Source organism: Colobus angolensis, unplaced genomic scaffold, assembly GCF_000951035.1.
Source record: "Colobus angolensis palliatus isolate OR3802 unplaced genomic scaffold, Cang.pa_1.0 Scaffold131, whole genome shotgun sequence".
NCBI lineage: Eukaryota > Metazoa > Chordata > Mammalia > Primates > Cercopithecidae > Colobus > Colobus angolensis.
In genome coordinates, this window is record NW_012114364.1 from 5,897,521 (window position 1) to 5,917,035 (window position 19,515).

Sequence of the window (19,515 nt, forward strand, 5' to 3'; positions counted from 1 at the left end):
AGAGCACAATGGAGAAATAATTACTATGTTCTGTTTTACTCTGCTGTATGTAACTTTTATTCATTCACTTTCCTTATGTATTTTTCTGAATTCTGTTTTCTCCTTTTCAGTTTTTGTGAGTCATTTTAGATTTCAAGTGTAAAAATAATATTACGTTATAACAAGGTAGTGGCCAGCGCCAGCCCCATTCCTGGGGAACTTCGTAATCATAAATAAAAGAGAGCTGCAATGCAAACAAATCTTCGAGAACCAAGGACAGTTTTTCTTTTTGTCTCTTTGATGTGTAGAAAGTGTTTTCAGATTTTCCTTTTAGATAAAACTAGAACTTAAATTTATATTGTAATTTTAATGGTATCTCCTCCACTACTTCCCCTTTTTCCCATGTCTTTCAATTATTAGAAGTTCAGTAAAACAGAGTTCGTGGAGATTCCTTTCATCTGTTGCATTTTTCCTCATTCTACTTATACTGTTTTCCTATGTTTAGCCAATCATCATATATTTGGTTGCCTCTGTTAGTTTAGATTTTTAAAATTTTATATCAAATCATTAAACTTTCCTTGTAAGCTTATAGTTATGGTTACCTGTTATCATCATTTCTCATAATTTAAATTCTTTCTTTGGTTTTAAAAAACTTGCCTACATGATTTCATGTCTTCTGGAGTCTGTATTTATTCATCACCTCAGTGGTTTAAGCATTCCTTCTATAAATAACATTATTATTCTTCCTGTTACCTAAGTTCATAATCCACCAATTCCTCCTCATCCTTTACTCTTGCATTTGCTATTTTTCATTCCCATAGAAAATAGTTCAGTGTCACTTCTCCTTTTTAAATCTTGCAACAGAATTTTTGTAATGACTTCCAACCTGTTGTCCTTGCCTTTAGACTATATTTCATTTGTGTTGCCACTCAGTGACTTTCAGATTTATTGTCCAAAATCATAGTTCTGATCTTGTCATTCTTCTACTCAAAACCCATCAGTAGGTCTTCATTACCTACACAATAAAGTTCTTCACCTTTGGCCTTATCTTGTGTCTGCTCTTCAGCTAAAACTTGGCTACTAATATAAACAAATCGGAGACAGGATGGAAAGAATATGGATTTTAGTGTCAGTCACACATAGTTTTGAATCCTGGCTCTGATACTTTAGTGCTGCATAATCTTGTGCAATTTAGTTAAGCTTTTGCAGCTCAATTTCCTCTTTTGAAAACTGGGAATCCTAATTCTTGTCTGAAAGGTCTCCATAAAAGTAAATGAGATATATGTTAAAATGTAGCATACAAATGAGTAGTCATCTAATAAACAATAGCCACCTTCTTCCTACTCTGATTCCCCCAGATGGAGGCAGATTAGATGCAGAGTCAGAAGACCTGATTCTAATCCATCTCTAACTCTGATTAACTGTGTTATCTCGCACAGGACATATAACTGTAGGGCTCAGTTTTCTCATCCAAGAAGTAACTGCATAGGTTGTTCACCTATGGCAGAGGCAGAAAAATAGCCACTGCCTGACTCGTGTAGCTTAGAAACACATCTCATTTAACCAATATCGTGCCTACATTTTGTTTTTTTTTTTTAGTCTACATTTCAAGATTGACAGATTTCAGATTTAACACACACACATACATATACACAGACACACAGCCCTGGAATTGTAGCTTCTGTGGAAAAATTTAGATCTGGCCATTTTGTTGCATATCTCTCTGTGGCAGCCAGCTTCCTTTTGGGGGGTATATCCGTTTCCTCTAGCTAGCTTCATGAATAGAAATAATCATCTGGCCCCCAAAAGTACCATAGGTTCAGCTCTTGGGTTGCAGGCTCCAATCAGTTCCCTCGTACCCCCTGAAAATGAATTCAGGAATTTGTTTCACCTTCTCAAATGAGACTGATAACTAAAAATAGTTGTAAGTCAATTGAGTAAAAGATACCTAGGGTTTCTTCCAGTTCTGAAATCCTAGGGAAATAAAATGATTTAAATATTTTATCTTCAGACATTATTAGTCCCTGTTATTAACACCATGGTCATGTTGAAGGACTGGGTCAATCTGGATCTTGAAATGAAGAAGTCTATATAACCAGTTATTAATGGGTCACCTAGATAATAAGTGATTCAACTTCCTACATGATCTGGCCCCCAAAATTAACTTTGATTTTGAAGATGGCTGAAATAATTTGATGTTCTTAATTTTTAAGATATATCTTCAGCCAAAGCAGGAGGGAGGAGGTATGAGGAAATGGTTTAGTATTACCAATACTTCTCTTGGAATTTTCCCTCTGTCCTTAAACTGTATACTTTAGCTGCATTGTTCTCTGAATGTACCATGCATTTTTTCTCTAATTTTGTTCATGCTATCCTGTTTGCTTAAGAGCTTTCCTACTCCCATCTATATAATAAATTTTCATTTATTTCACATCTTCTTTCAAAGCCCAGGTCAGATTACACTAAATTAGTAATGAAACTACTCATTGTACATTATTTTATTCATATCTTCATTAGAACACTTAGTTCACTGTGTTATGGTGATTTTTCTTTAACTCTCCAGTTTTCTTTAACTCTCCAGTGTGTCCTGGTGTGTAGGACATAGTAAGTGACACATAGTGGCCCAAATTCAGTGTTTTGTGTCTGGAATTGTTTGTTCCTCCCAGTGGGTTCTTGGTCTTGCTGACTTCAAAAATGAAGCTGCGGACCTTCGCAGCGAGTGTTACAACTCTTAAAGGTGGTGCGGACCCAAGGAGTGAGCAGCATCAAGATTTATTGTGAAGAGCGAAGGAACAAAGCTTCCACAGCATGGAAGGGCACCTGAATGGGTTGCCGCTGCTGGCTGGGGTGGCCAGCTTTTATTTCCTTATTTGGCCCGTCCACGTCCTGCTGATTGGTCCATTTTACAGAGTGCTGATTGGTGCATTTACAATCCTTTAGCTAGAGACAGAGTGCTGATTGGGGCATTTTTGCAGATTGCCAATGGGTGAATTTACAATCCTTTAGCCAGACACAGAGTGCTGATTGATGCATTTATAATCCTCTAGCTAGACAGAATAGTTCTCCAAGTCCCCACCTGACCCAGAAGCCCAGCTGGCTTCACCTCCCAATCCCCCCTCTAAACAGGACACCCCAACTGCTGTTGGGAATTGGGTGATGACTACTCTAGCTACTTCCTGCTGGATAGGAGCAAAGAAGGGGCCCTGCAGTTGTAGTGTCCTCCAGAGGGAACTCTTTAGGCCAGTGAAAGGGCCAGTGGGTCAGTCCAGGGGTCCTCAGTAGAAGTTGTTAGTTGAGCTCCTTTGGCGTTCCATTTGTAAGACCATCTGTAGCTTGATGGCCTCGATCCTAGAGGAAACAGATTTTAAAAGGAGTTTAAAATGCAGGGCACGAAGGCGAGTAATAGAAAGATGGCTGCCACGGGACCTAGAAAGGGGAGAAGCCATGTCGCCCAACTCCAGAGATTGGTGTCAGAGTTTGAAAGATGGTGTCTGATTTTGGAAGCCTTTTCCTGTAAACGCTGGGCAGCATCTCATACCATCCCTGATTGGTTAGTGTAAAAACAGTACTCTTCCCCTAAGAAGGTGCAGAATCCTCCTTTCTCAGCAGTGAGGAGGTCTAGGCCTCGGCAGTTCTGGAGAGTCACTGCTACCAAAGAGTCTATTTGGGATTGTAAAGAGAAGACCTTCAATTATCAATTATAGGTTTTAAATGCACCCTGACTTTTAAAGCAATAGGGTGTATAGTGTTTTTTCTTTACTACTTCTATCTCTTTCTCTCCCTGACTCCCTCTTTGTCTCTGTCTCTTCCTCTCTCTCTCTGACTTTCTGTCTTTTTCTCTCTTTCCTTTTTGCTGGTCTTTCCCTGCCTCTGCCAGCAGCTTATGCTGCTGTTCTGCCCTCTCCTTCCCCTTTTTGATGACTTCAGTGGTATAAGACTGCCATCTCCTTGGGTTTTTACACTGTATGCAATAATATCATGATTTCCTTGTGGTATTTAATGGGGGTTCCCAAGAGGTTAGGAACTCCCTTTCTTTCCATATTGCAACATGGGCAGGTAGGATTAGATAAGCATACTTACCTTCTGTAGCAAAGTCTCCCAATTACAACTGAGGAGGTGGGAGAAATACCTGGTTACAGGCTGTCCCAGGATTCCTCAGATGGTAATGGACCTTGAGGACAGTCATCTGGGACAGGAGATTAACACTGAGAAGGCTGCGCCAGTGTCCAGGAGGAAGTCAATTTCCTGGCCTTCAATGGTTAAATGAACCCAAGACTCAGTGAGGGTGATGACATGAGCTGGTGCTTGCCCTGCGCACCCTCAGCTCTGTTAGATCATCTGGTTGGGGACTTCTGGCCCAGAGAATCTTTGCCCTCTTGGGCAGTGCGCTTTCCAGTGATTGCCTTGGCATAGTGGACATGGACGAGGGGGCGGCTTGATTCTCATTGGGCAATCTTTTTTTAAAGTGTCCTTGTAAACCACAATGATAACAAGCCGTACCGGGTGATTGGCCTGCTCCATTTTCTGTCCTCCCTGAACCACCGAGGTTTGTTTGTCTGAGGGCCGTGACTAAGGCTATGGCCTTTGTCTGATCTTGCTTTTCCTTTTCAGCCTATTCCTCTTGGTCCCTGTTATAGAACACCGAGATTGCCAGGTTTAATAATGCCTCTAGATTTTGTTCAGGGCCCAGGGCTCGCTTTTGGAGCTTTCTCCTGATATCTGTGGCTGATTGCGTAATAAACTTATCTTTTAAGATCAATTGACCCTTGAGTGAGTCAGGTGACAGGGGAATATATTTTCTTAAGGCCTTCTGTAGCCACTCGAGGAAGGCAGAAGGGTTTTCTTCCTTTCTCTGAGTTATGGTGGAAATCATTGAATAATTCATGAGCTTTTTCCTAATTCTCCTTAGTCCTTCTAGAACACAGGTCAGCAGATGTTTACGACTCCATTTCCCATGAATTCCAGTGAGGATCCATACTGGCGACAGCTTGCTGACCAGTAGGAAATTTGTCACTTTCATCAGCTGTCATTCTATCATTTGCTTGACTAAAATACTAGGTATTTTCAAACTCTCAGGCTGCAGCTAAAGCTGCATTCTTTTCATTAAAGGCCAGGGTTTGATCTAACAATAGCATGACGTCTCTCCAAGTGAGATTGAAGGTTTGCCTTAGACCATGTAAGACATCTATATACCTAACAGGATAATCTGAAAGCTTCCCCAGGTCTGCCTTGATCTGCTTTAAATCAGAGAGGGAGAAGGGGACATGTACCTGGGTTGGGCCAAATTCTCCTTCCCCTACAGCTTGAAGGTGTCATAACCCATAGCCTGGGAGGTTTTTGTGGTCCTTTGGAGAGTTCTTTGCTTGTTTCCTTCTGGGCGGGGGGGGGGGGGAGAGATTAGAGGAGGCTTATCATTAATAGGAACGGGAGCTATAGGGAGGCTAGGTTATGGGGGTAAGCTGAGAGGTTCTCCTGTGGGATGTAAATTGCAAGCTTTGCATAGTTGTGTATTCTCCTTCAATGAAAAGAGAGATTGGACATAAGGTATTTCACTCCATTTGCCTTCTCTTTTACAGAAAAGGTCAAGCTGCAGGATAGTGTTGCAATTTATACTTCCCTCAAATAGCCATTTTTCCCAGAGAGAGAATATTGGGGCCAGGCCATAGTGCAGAAAAAAAACGAGACACTTCTTTTTCAGAGTTTGTGAGTCAAATTGGTCCAGACGGCTTAGGATGCATTTCAAAGGTGAGCCTGTTGGTGCCTGAGTGTTTGCCATTTGAAAGACAAAACCGCTTGCAATTTTGGTTTGTTTGTTTCTCCCCCACCCAAGAACCCAAAAGGGTCCCTGGACCCTGCTGATCGGAATAGTTGCACTCACTGATGCAGCAGCAGAAATACCTCTTGCCCAAGAACCTGCAACAGTCCCTGGACACTGCTGATCGGAATAGTTGCGCTCATCGACGCAGCAGCAGAAACACTAGTTTCCCTCTTAGACCACAAGGAGGACCGAGGAAGGTCAGATTTAGTGGCCCTTACCAATGCATTATCGAAAACCTGCACCCTTGCTTGTCCTCCTAGAACACAAAGAAGACTGAGAAAAATCGGATTTAGTGACCCTTACCGAGACATTCTCAAAAACCTGTTAGGGTTCTAAGCATTCTCCTGTTAGTATTGGGACCTTACCACTGGCCTACAAAGATGTTATACCCCAAAAACGAAGTAGAGGGCCATACCCTGAGGGAAGGAAGGGATCTCCAGGGTTGGAAGAGTGACACGTTTTGTCCTCACTTGAATAGGAAGGATATCATTTTTGAAGCTTCCCATATCCTAGCTTCAGGAATGGCTTTTGTTAGGCCTGCTTGTCTGAGGAGGGATCGTAAAATTCCAGATAGTCCCCGCTATGAAGAGGCTTTGGGCAAAAATTATGTCTTTCTGAATGGTGAGCCCAGATGCCCAAAGAAGGAAATAGAGTCCTGGAGTTTATACTAGAAATCATTCTTATGGGAGAAACTAGAAAAGCACTAGAGATAGGGAGTGGTTTTTAGAAGCGGGACTATCCTTGGAGAAGAGAGGCGAGAGGAAGTTTGCCTGACAGGCATTAGGACCCAGGAGGCAAGAGTCAGGATAGCTAGAAGAGATGAGTGAGTCTCCTTGGGCGTCATAACTTTGAGAGTTCTGCTCATGGCTGCAGGGTCAACCAAATTGTTGTCGGGATCCTGGAGCTGAATGGCTTTCCTCTTTGTCAATCCTTGGCTCAGCCCAGGAGTACAGGAAAAGTGGAACCTGGTTCCAGGCAAACTGGTACTCCCAACTCCAAACCGTTGGGGGTTGTTAGAGATTCCTTTACCAGAAAGCCTGACCACCGTGTCTTTAGTCCAGCAGTCACTCACGCTAGTCTCTTTTAACTGGCCAACAGGTGCCCAGTATTTAGCCCCCAAATTCTAAGGAAAAATAAGACAGAATAGCAAGCAAAAGGTGTCCGATGGTACTCACCGCTTGATGATAGTCCCTTCGTGCCAAAATGTGTCCAGAATTGTTTGTTCCTCCCAGTGGGTTCTTGGTCTCACTGACTTCAAGAATGAAGCCTTGGACCTTTGTGGTGAGTGTTACAGATGTTGTGTCTGGAGTTTGTTCCTTCAGATGTGTCCAGAGTTTATTCTTTCTGGTGGGTTTGTGGTCTTGCTGACTTTAAGAATGAAGCTGTGGACCTTCATGGCGAGTGTTACAGCTCTTGAAGGTGGTGCGGACCCAAAGAGTGAGCAGCATCAGGATTTATTGTGAAGAGTGAAAGAACAAAGCTTCCACAGTGTGGAAGGGGACCCAAGCAAGTTGCCACTGCTGGCTGGGGTGGCCAGCTTTTATTCATTATTTGGCCCCATCCATGTCCTGCTGATTCTTCCATTTTACAGAGCACTGATTGGTCCATTTTACAGAGTGCTGATGGGTGCGTTTATAATCCTTTAGCTAGACACAGAGTGCTGATTGGTGCATTTTTACATGATGCTGATTGGTTCGTTTACATTCCTTTAGCTAGACATGGAGTGCTGATTGGTGTGTTTTTACAGAGTGCCGATTGGTGCATTTACAATCCTCTAGCTAGACAGGAAAGTTCTCCAAGTCCCCACCTGACCCAGAAGCCCAGCTGGCTTCACCTCTTAGTTTGTTGAATTTAATATGGTTACGTTGAGAGTAGGTGGGCATTCCAAGTGTATAGATCAGAGTAAGCAAAAGAGTGAAGCTAGAAAATTATAAAACATATTTCAGGACAGTTATAGAACATGGAGCAAAGTATTAATATATTTTTAAGTAGCTAAAAGTAAGGTCAGAGAAAAATTTTGCAGATAAGTTTTGGAGGCTAGGCTGTTAAACTGTTTGAAATCATCTTTCCATGGGGACAATAGTAGTAGTCTAGAGATGAAGGATGTGTGCTGAGACAAAGTGAGGGCAGTAGAATAGAAAGGAAGTGATAGTTTTGAAAGATGCTATACAGAGAAAGTTGGTAGTTCTTCGTGACTGATTTATATAAAATTTAGAGAAAAGGAAGAATCAAAGCTAATTCCAAGATTTTGATTGTGAACTTACAGAATAATAATGAATGAATGGTACCACTAGCAAAATTAGGAGAATCAGCAGAGGAAGCTGGGAAAATAATGTATTGCATTTTAGATATATGTTGCTGTGGTCTGAATGTGCTCCTCCAAATTCATATGCTAAATATTAATTGCCAGTATGATGGTATTAAGAAGTAGGACCTTTAGTAGGTGGTTCAGTCATGAGGGTGGAGCCCTCATGAATGAGATTAGTGCCCATATAAAAGTGGTACAAGGAAGCTGACCACCCCTGCTGCATGTGAAGATGTAGCAAGGGGCACCATCCTGGAAGCAGAGAGCAAACCTCACTATACACCAACTATGCTGGCAATTGGTTTGATCTTGGACTTCCCAGCCTCTAGAATTGTGAGAAAAAAATATATATATATTCTTTATAAATTACCCAGTCTCAAGTATTTTGTTATAGGAAGAAAGGGTTGAAACAGTTGTGTTTGAGGTCTTCCATGTAGAGATATTTAAGAAGTCCCATTCAGTGCCTCCCAATCCCTCACCTACTTCCTTCGGTTTTTAGAAATGATTGAGATATTTCAAGTGTAAACTATCACTACTCTGGGCAGTAGGCTGAATTAGTGAGGTCCAAAAGTGATTGAAATGAATTTAAACCTACTGATGTTTGAGAAGAAGGAATAGGCAACCTTTGAGCATCTCTTTTATGACCTTTATAGTATCAGTATTCGTCAATACTGTGGTCATTAATGGAATTAAGAATAGATCAGTGTAATTTATCCCTTATGACCTCAGAATGCCTTGTTACCCTTATATCCCAATTTAGGTTTGCAAAAATTACTTAGCATTTTATCAGTATAACATTGTAGTTGTGACCAATACAACAGGTATAATCTCTGCCTTCAAAAATGTACGTCTCAATAAGGAAGATAACAGATATCAATAATTGTAGTACAAAACAAAATGGAAGATGAATGGATTATACCTTTCTAAGTAGAATTTTATTCTAGTTTCTTCCCATTTAATGTGGCCTGAGAATTATACTTTTTCTATATTAAGTAATATGTGAAAGTCCATGCTCTGAGCATTGCCGAAGAAATGGTTTTCAATCTTTATATTTTTTAAATTATTGAATTTCCAACTATGTGATAGTATGTTTATCGAAAACTAGTTGATTTCATTGTCTGGATAAGTTTTTCAATTCATAAACTAAAAGTTTTTAAACTCATACGTTCATCCCCTTTTCAACATTTTTTATCTTCTAAATTAAAAACATGTACATCTCTCAATCATTGTATTGCTTTCCTGAGTTAGTTTTGATACTTCTCTGCAAGAAATTCTAGTCCCCCTGCTTCTGCAAGTCAAGCTGTTCTTCATTTGTAATTTTATTCTTCTCCATGTGTTTCTTAAAAATTTGAATGCCATTTTATTGGGAACTGAAGTAATCTTCTCTGACAATTATTTTTAATTTAAATCATAACAATATTTTTACAGTTTATTCAAAGTTTCAGCACAAATGGCTCTATCTTTGACAACAGTTATTTCTCAAAATTTATCTGAGTTTACTATCTTTGTATCTATTGACTATAAAAGCATTATCCAAACACAGTGAACCTGGAACACTTTCATTTATAAACCTTTAATACTGCTTAATACTTTATAATATTTCCTACAAAAGACAAATGTGGAAGCATAATTTTATTGTCAAATTATCTTTGAATAATTACCTTTTGGAGGGGGAGAGTCATTTTTAATCTTCTTTGCAAACTTTAATATTATAATTTATTGGCCGAGCGCTGTGGCTCACGCCTGTATCCCAGCACTTTGTGAGGCCGAGGTGGGCAGATCATGAGATCAGGAGTTTGAGATCAGCCTGCCCAGTGTGGCGAAACCCTATCTCTACTAAAAATACAAAAATTAGCTGGGTGTGGTGACTGGCACCTGTAATCCCAGCTACTTGAGAGGCTGAGGCAGGAGAATCTCTTGAATCTGCGAGAAGAGGTTGCACTGAACCGAGATCATGCCGTTGCACTGCAGCCTGGGCGACAAGAGCAAGACTCTTTCTCAAAAAAGAAAAAAAGAAAAAAAAAAAAGAAAGAGAAAATATTGTAATTTATTTCTACTTTTATTTGTTTTCAGTCTTTTTTCCTGTTCATCTAGTATATGAATTAAAAAAAAATTTAGTCAAAAAAGTAAATATCTCATGTGGCTGATTCTTCTCTGGATCAAGTGGTTGCATGCATCACCTGGCATATCTCTAGGATTATGCAAAAAGACAGTAAACTTGCCGTTATTATAGATTTAAACCTGGATCATGCAAATTTATTATAGCCATTTATTGTTATTAACATATTTTGTCAAATGGAATACGCTGACCTGTATGTTTGGCATCTTAAATTATTTCTAGTTTTTTGTTAGCTGGGTGTTATCTAAAAAACTTAGCTTAGTAATTAAAATTGTGAAGAATAAAAGAGGATCTGTTTAAGAATGAAAATACTGGAGAATAATGTTTAGTTTTTTAAAGTTAGACTAATTTTAGAAATATGAAATTTAGTCTACCAGTGAAAAAAGAATAATCCCTGATTGTTTAGGAAGTGAAAAACTACTTAGTTTTTCTGCTTTGAATATTTAAAATAACGTCCAGAATCAAGAGGAAAAACAGTTAATTGATTGTTTATCGTAATTTAACGTTAGGTAACATGAAAGGTAAGGAAACTGTGAAAGATAGCAATGTTAATATCTTAGGTCACAAATCCCATTTAATAGCTAATTTAAATGAATGCTATAGAACCTCTGCCTCATAAAAAGGCTTAAGTGTGCACAAATATTCGCAAAACTTTACATACAGCTTTAGGTGAATCATAGTCGTAGCCCTCGTAAACTCTTAGACATCAGGATAAGAACTGCTGGTTGAAAACATTATTCATATTACAAATTGTTTGAATTCCTCTTGATTTAGACCAACACTTGTGCTCCCTCTTTATTTTTTTTTCTTATAACTTCTGATTTCTTGTTAAGAAATATTCCATTTTCAAACATTTATTTAACTAATTTTTATCAAGTGCTGAAAACTGTTCTTTCTCCTCTGAGTAAAAACTGCATTTCAGGTTCAATCACAGAGTATCAGGCCAGTGTCTCTAGGCTGATACCAATGACAGTCACTGAAGCTTAATTCTTCCCTTTTACATAATGATTGCAATCAAATGGGGAATTTAAATTTAACATTTAGGTTGGGTATTTTACTTGTTTATTTTCTGTACAGTAATTATTTTGAATAATGGCCTTTGAAGAATAAAATTTACCTAACTTTTATGAACTATACACATCATTACAAAAACTAAGGAAGTAGTAAAGAACAAGATGGTGGAGATAGGGTAGGAGCTAGATAGAAAAAAAGTATGTATTTACTGCAAAGACCTTTTGCTTATTCCTTTTACTTGGCAAATGATTATAATTTAATTCAGTTGAGAGTAGAATAAGCACATCTATTTTGCATTAATGTTGAAATGGAGATTGGAATAAGAATAGAAGATGAAACTGAACTCAAATTAATGAAATGCACAATGGGAAAGAAAACCACAGTATTAAGAGAGGGGTATGACTTAATTCTACTCCCTCAAAGTCCGTTATTAGTAATTTAGTTATGTTTAAATTTACAGTTTTCCTGAGACAAAGAGTCCTTCATGTGCTTTGTCTCAATAATAAACAAACTGGCCGGGTACAGTAGCTCACACTTATAATCCCAGAATTTGGGAAGGCTGAGGTGGGAAGATTGCTTGAGCCCAGGAGTTTGAGACCAGCCTAAGTAACATAGTGAGACCCTGTCTCTAGAAAAAATAAATTTAAAAAATTAGCTGGGCACAGTGGTGCATGCCCTTATCCCAGCTACTTGGGGGGCTGAGGTGAGAGGATCACTTGAGCCCCAGAGATCGAGGCTGCAGTGACCTATGATCATACTGCTACACTCTAGCCTGGGCGGCAGAGTGAGACCTTTTCTCAAAAGATAAAAACAACAACAATAATAAACAAATTTACAAGTCTTTATTATTTTTGGAAGCCCAAAAGTCTAGGCCCAGATCAAGATATAAAGAGAAGTATTGGTCTTCTCTGTAAATGGACAGTGGCAGTGGCAGTGACTAAGGTAGTGATATTTTGAGGTGCTGTGGGGCAGTGGAGACTACAGTGGTGTTCAGAAATGATAACCTAAGTAAGAAATGATGTATCTTTGGTCATAAAAAGAGAAGAACGGAGGTTGATATCAATTTAGAGCATTTACTGCACTGAAATAAATATTTTTTTTAGTATGTTTTACATTACTTTTTAACATTTTACAATTTGGAATGTATTTTGTATTTTGCTAACAAAATTATATTTGATGTATCAAATTGGAATTATTATTCAGAAAATATTTATACATATTTAATTCTTAAATGCTCATTTTAAATGAAGTTTAACATTTATTGGATTTCTGGGAATTTAGTATCTCTTGTTTTTTGTTATTTTTTGAAACAGTTTGAGATTATGGGAAATTAAAACATTCTGGTGAAGCAAACTTGAAACTTTATTCCAGGTATTTAAGGCATTGCTGAGATTGTATCTACCATATTTCACATCAAATTTAGTAAGAAGTATCATTAATACTAAAACTCTCTTCTGCACTTGAAAGTTGATCCTGGGACATGATTCCCAGTGCTAACCAGTGGGTTAGCAGACAATGAGTGATTCTTGCTTTCATCCTACCTAGAGTGTAGTACTCAGTGTTAACTATTGGACCTCCATGTTGGTTCTCGAGGTGCAGTTCATCCATCCTCAGTCATGCCTTCATTCTGCAGATGGAGATCTTGCACTCAGGTTCCAGAGCCCAAATCTCCTTTCTCCCAGCAGGTCCCACATTTAAAAGCTAAGTGTGCATATTGATCTTTCTCTCAATTTCTTCTCTAGTAGCCTATAAGATGTTCTGGCCTTAAATATTTGAGGTTTTAAAAATTCTATATTCCAATAAATTTGGAAAATTGATCCAAGTGTTAAGACACTCATTAACTTAATTTGGACTTAATAGTTTGAGGATTGCCTATTTATGTTCTAGGCTGTGTGTTAGGAATATATATTAAAATATAGTTAATTGTTCTCTACGTTTCCATGGTGTCGTCATCATTTATTTCCCACTTATGAGTGAGAACGTTTGGTATTTGTTTTTCTGTTCTTGCATTAGTTTGCTAAGGAAAATGACCTCCAGCTCCATCCATGTCCCTGCAAAGGATATGATCTCGTTATTTTTTATGGTTGCATAGTATTCCATGGTGTATGTAATCTGTGCAATAAACCCCCATGACACAAGTTTACGTATGTAACAAACCTGCACATGTATCCTGAGCTTAAAAGTTTATTTATATATATATAGTTAAGTACATAACTCTGTATGTGTATATGAATGTACATGTATATACGTGTATTTATATGTATTTGTTTTTGTGTGTGAATTACATAAAACAATCCTTTAAAATAGATTTTGTTCCCCATTTTATAGTTGAAGAAATTGAGTCTTAGAGCAGGTAAATAAATTGCTCATGGCCACAGGAATAGACATGCTGAGAACCAGAATTCAAACCCTAGTTCTTCCTCATTCATTCATTGAATACCTTCTATGTGCTGTACAGTATTCTAAGTTCTGAGGATACAGCAGTGAATAAAAATTCTTGTCCTCTTGGATCTTGCGTGCTATACCAGGTGGTGGTAAGTGCTTTAAAAAAATTAAGAAAGGATCAGAGGGTGATGAGAGTTCAGTGGGATTGCAATTTTAAACAAGACTGTCAGAGAAGTTTTCACCGAAATGGTAGCATTTGAGCAAACACCTGAAAGAAGTAAGAGTGAGCCATGAAAATTCATGAGGGAAGGTGGTCTCAGACAGAGGTAAAAACATGTGCAAAGGCTTGAGTAAGCTCATTCCATGTGACATCCAGTAGAATTCTAACTGGGAGTTGCTGAAGCCCCTTCAATCCATATGAACATTTGTTGTCTGCACACACTATAAATAGTAAAACACTAAGTCCCATAGACGATCATAAATTGTAACAAAGTAGCTTTATTCAAGTTTAGTTTTTACCTGATACATAGTAGGTAACCCTGAATTATTTTTTATTTAGCAAATTAATTTCTAAATGTCTGTTTCTTTGCATAGTTTTGTTTTCCCTCAAATTAAATTATGAAAAGAGTCTGTTAGAGTTAAAATAGTGTGGTTACATTTTTCCATTTTTACATTTAATTTCATTTTTATAAGTAATGTAGTTAAGTGTGAAACTGCTTTAGGAATGGTTAAATGCACTTTATACATTCAATGTGATGTTAATATTGGTACAATAAGGACATGCATGTCAATTTCTTGTTAATTTTATTCCTTCTAAGAGCATGGTTTGCATGTTTATATAACATTTTTTCACTTCATATGCAACTATAAAGTGAGCTGAAATAGCTTAGGCAAAATGTTTTCTAGCACATAATTGGATGATATAAATTTATTTCTTTTGAAAGCAATAGTATATATTCTATTTTCTTCCCTTGGTAGATTATAGGATTATGAACAGACTTAAAACATTCATAAAACTTAACTCATCCCATATTTAATTTTCAAAGTTCAGTAAGACAGACTTTAGTTTTTGGTTAAGCTGTATTAAACAATTATCAAAGATTTAAGTCAAAAGTCAACTGCTGTGGAAGACAAAGCCTTAAAATGTTTAAATTTGCATTGAATGAAAGTAAATTTCCATTCTAGAAAGCATGTTCAATTCAACTCAACCTATTGAGCATTGTCTATCGGAGTTTTATTGATAAGGGAGAAAAATCAACTATAAAGCTATTGAAGTAGTAGTGGAGAGCATTAACAAGGTTTGAAATATAGTAGTGATGGGGGAGGGGGTTTTCAAATGAAGGACATTACATCAGAGTTGATGGGTAGCTTAGCATGTGGATTGAGGACACAAGAAGCATTTCAGATAATGTAAAGGCTTTTAGCTTTGCCATTGGGTGAGTGATAAGGCTATTAAACAAGTTAGAAAATAGAAGCAGGGAAAGCTTTTAGGAGCAGAAAAGTGTTCAGTTGAGTTTTGAAACTTTTGAATTGAAGACATCTGTAGGACATTTATGCAGGAATGAATACAAAATACTTGTATGTCATTGTGAAGATTATGATTAAGAGGACACTGTTGATTTCTTCTTGAAATTCTGGGCTATAAGACAGATCTAGGCTGTGTGATAATGATAGTGACTTTTCCTCAACCCCATAACAGAAAATCTCAAATTTCATTTTGCTTTCTAAATGAAAAATTTGTTATAAATGAAAAATAATTTCATTTTGCTTTATGTCACATTCTAAATGTTTTAAATCACCTTTTTCTCATCCTGAGATTATAAACATTCACTGGTGCTATTGAAGTCCTTGTAGTAGTCTCAGTGATTGCTATTACCATAGAGTCTTAGGAGAATTTATTTTCCTTGTATAGTTGATGGTGCTACAATAGTAAGTGTACTGAGGGATTGCTGTCATTCATGCATTCATTCATGCCGTGTGTAAAGTATTGTTGCTCTGCAACTGGGCATAAAGCATAGGGTTACTTTGTTTCTGCAAATAGATATCATAATAAGATTTTACAAAAATATTTCTTTTTCAGAGACTTATTATTTTATATGTAAAAATGACTTTTTAGTTTCTTAAAACTTTTTGTTTTTTTGAGGCAGGGTCTTGCTCTGTTGCCCAGGCTGGAGTGCAATGGCATGATGAGGGTTCACTGCAACTTCAACTTTGCAGGCTCAAGCAATCCTCCAACCTCAACTCAAGTAGCTGGGAGTACATGTGTGTGACACTCTACCCAGCTAATTTTTTAAAATTTTAGTAGAGATGAGGTCTTGCTGTGTTGCCCAGGCTCGTCTCAAACTCCTGAGCTCAGACAATCCTCGTGTCTCGGCCTTCCAAAGTGCTGGGATTATAGGCATGAGCCACTATGCCCAGCTAATTTCTTACAACCTTAAAATTACTTTTGGTGGAGAGCGAGGTGTAGAGGGGAGTGAAGAAAGTTAAATAATTAATAAAATATAATATGTTAGGATGTCACTGTATATTGATGTCTGCCAGAGGGAATGCTTGCCAGACTTGATTCTGAGAGTCAGGTCTCCCTAATGCTTTTCTGTCTTTTTGAGACGGAGTCTTGTACTGTCACCCAGACTAGAGTGCAGTGGCGCAATCTCAGCTCACTGCAACCTCTGCCTCCCAGGTTCAAGCGATTCTCCTGCCTCAGCCTCCCAAGTAGCTGGGACAATGTTTTCTTTACTGCTGTCCTGCTCGATTTCCTTTGTTTGTCCACTGTACTTACAAATGTGGCATGCTAATGGAATGTGGGAATTAAGACCAAGGTCTTAATTCATACTGCCTTGGATTCATCCACCAAGTTTGTGTCTGTACAAACTTGGATACATTACAGCCTTCCTGTGTCTCCGTTGTTTCCTCTGTTAATGAGGATAAGAGCATTATGTAACTCACTTGTAAAACTGTCACATGAAAGGTAAAGTGCTTAGCACAGGGCCTGGCACATAGTATACATGCAGTAAATGTTAAAATAATAGGGATAAATTATTGTAAGACCTAACAGTACTCTGTTTTCCTTAAAGTGCTGTATAACATTCAAGTAGGACAACAGACATTTATTTTTATTTACTAATTATAAATATTATACATTCAGTGATTGTTTTACTTTATTTTTATTTTAAAAATTTTATACATTTTTCTGCCTTGAGATTTTTTATAATCCAAGATGTATATGTATGACTCTTCTATCTTTGTCCTTGTACATTGGTCTCTTGTATACAAACAAACAATTGAAAAAAACTGAGATATAATCTGGTCTCATATTTGTAGAAAATAATCTCTCCTGTCTCTTTCCTTCCCTTCTTCCCTCATGACCAATTAGACTATCTGTTAAGAACCCATCTTATAACCTATCTTATCAGAAACCTCTGTGGAATAGTGATATGGGGTACATAAAAAGTAAGAGTAAGTAAAAGTGGTAAGTAAAGCATATATAAAGCAGAACAGGGACTTCCAGTAGAGGGCGATGTAGGCCAAACAATCAAGCCACATAATATGCAGGTGCGATAGGCAGCAAATTTAAAGTTTTCCCTGCATAAAAAATCTAAGTAGTAATTAATTTGCTAAATATAAGTTAAGCAACACTGGAATTTCTGTTTTGCTAGTTGCCAAATCCAAAGCGATTATACAAGTACCTAGGGAAGAACTGTGAGGACTATATGTATGTATTGCCATTGTCCCATAACTTTCTCACATAACTGTTTCAGAGATGGAGTCAAGACTAGATCGTAAACACCTCTCTCTCTCTCTCTCCCCCCCCCCCCCCCCCTCTCTCTGAATCTTTGAAAACAGCAAGTAATGGAAGTTACAGGCTGGATAACTGGAAAACAAAGAAAGTACAGCAGCTATATTTCCATAATTCAAAAATATTTTTTCATGGAGTTCTAGACTATCTGAGTAAACTAGGGTTAGCCCTAAATACCATAAACTATTGGAATGAGTTAGAACACTATCCTTTTTTTAAAAGAAAAAATATTGTTGTAAAGATAATATTGTAACTCAGGTATTTAAATTTCTGAAATTGCTGAGACCTGTACTTAAAGAAAATTAACAGCATTTAATTCATGTTAGATTGGATTTTTTTCAAGTTTTTTTCGGTAAGATAGTTAAGTTGATTTTAACGTTTACATTTCCAACAGAAACATCACAATTCTTTCTTTTGGCAACATTGTCCAATAGCTAACTATTATAATGGTCCCTCTGCACTTGGAGATTTAATACTCTTATTCTATCACACTCTACGAAATTGCTGCCCTGGAACCTGGGGATGTTGAGACTCCCCTTAAACCTGAGAATTTCACTTAATAGTTGACTGAGTTTTCCACTTTGTATCATGGCTAAATATTTGGATGTGGATTTTATTACTTTTGGCTGAGTTAGTAAATTCAGTTTATAAAACATCCACAGAAATTTACATCATACACAATATATATCTTAAGTTAATTTCCTCTAGTAATTTTAATTTATGTTTAGTTGATTCAGAAATAGAAGGTATATATCTCTGCTGATTTTATTCATATTAATGAATTTGGCAAACATTACCACCATCAGCTTAACAGATACTAGCTTAATATGTACTTTTTTTTAGAATTCTACAAACCCTCATCACTTATCTTACTTATCTTGCTTTAAGTTTTGTCAGGTAGCATCACTATTTTTTGTGTTTAAGGATATTTTTATAATTTAATAAGTAACTACAGAAGATTAGCTATGCTAGAGAAGACTTCATAGCCTATAGTGTGGATTTTTTTTTTAGAACTGAACTTCTTCCCTAGATTGCAGTATGGTTTCATGAGGTGAACATTTTGCATACTTCATATAAGCCTTTAAAATGTGTGTTTTTTTGAATTATTCAAAATTAGTTTTCAGTGAATGGGCCTGGTTGAACTTTCCCGTCTAATGAGTTCCTTTGAACCACTACAGACACATTGGAAGGCTGTCTTTTAACTCTTTTAGATAAATTAACTTGCCTTAAAAATAGCCATAGAACAATGAGATTGAGCTAATCTGTCAGTGTGCCTGTGTGCATCCATCATAATAAGCAGAGCTGTGCTGCAGTAATAAGCTTAAAACTCACTTAATGAAAGCAATGAAATTTAATTTTTATATATGCTCTGTGTTCATTGTAGTTTGATAGTAATGCTGTCCTTGCTGTAGTCACTCAAGGATTCAGACTGAGGAATGTTTCGTTTTGACACATGCTTCGATTACAGAGCTGAGACAAAAAAGAGTACTGAATCTTCTGACACCCTTAAAACTTCTGCCTGAAAATGGTTTGGTTCGCCTTGGCAAGATAACAACCACACCCGAGTTCAATAAGGTTCATGATCCTCTACAGAGAAGGGCACTAGATATTTGCAAACAACACAACAGTTTATCATTCTAGTCTAAATTAGTGAGTATTTGGAAACTGCTGACAGTTACACACTAAGCTTATAGAATGTGTGGTTTAAAACTGGCCATGGGAAGAAAATGAGTTGTTTTCACCAGGGTATAACCTGATTCATTTTGGAACTCATATTGACAGTGCATTGAGCACATGCACCCCGCCCCCCTGCCACAAGTCTGCATCACCCAAATGATGCAGGAACTGTTTTGCAGGGACATTTATATACCAATGGGGATATTACCATTGTTCCTCATGCAGTGTGGACAGGGAGTAACAGTGTTGCCCGGGCTGACTACCTTTAAATGCACAGTTATAGGCCAGCCAGGACAGTTTGTAAATTTAATACACTACTATTCACATTTTAACCTACCTACCTTCCTTCCTTCCTTCCTTCCTTCCTTCCTTCCTTCCTTCCTTCCTTCCTTCCTTCCTTCTTCCTCCCTCCCTTCCTCCCT

The 19,515-nt window shown here is 37.6% G+C and overlaps 1 protein-coding gene across 2 annotated transcripts in view; it reads left to right on the top strand.

The window, feature by feature from the left end:
- METTL25 (methyltransferase like 25) overlaps positions 1–19,515 on the top strand; it is a 115,525-nt gene that overhangs the window by 7,576 nt on the left and 88,434 nt on the right. The window lies entirely within an intron of this gene.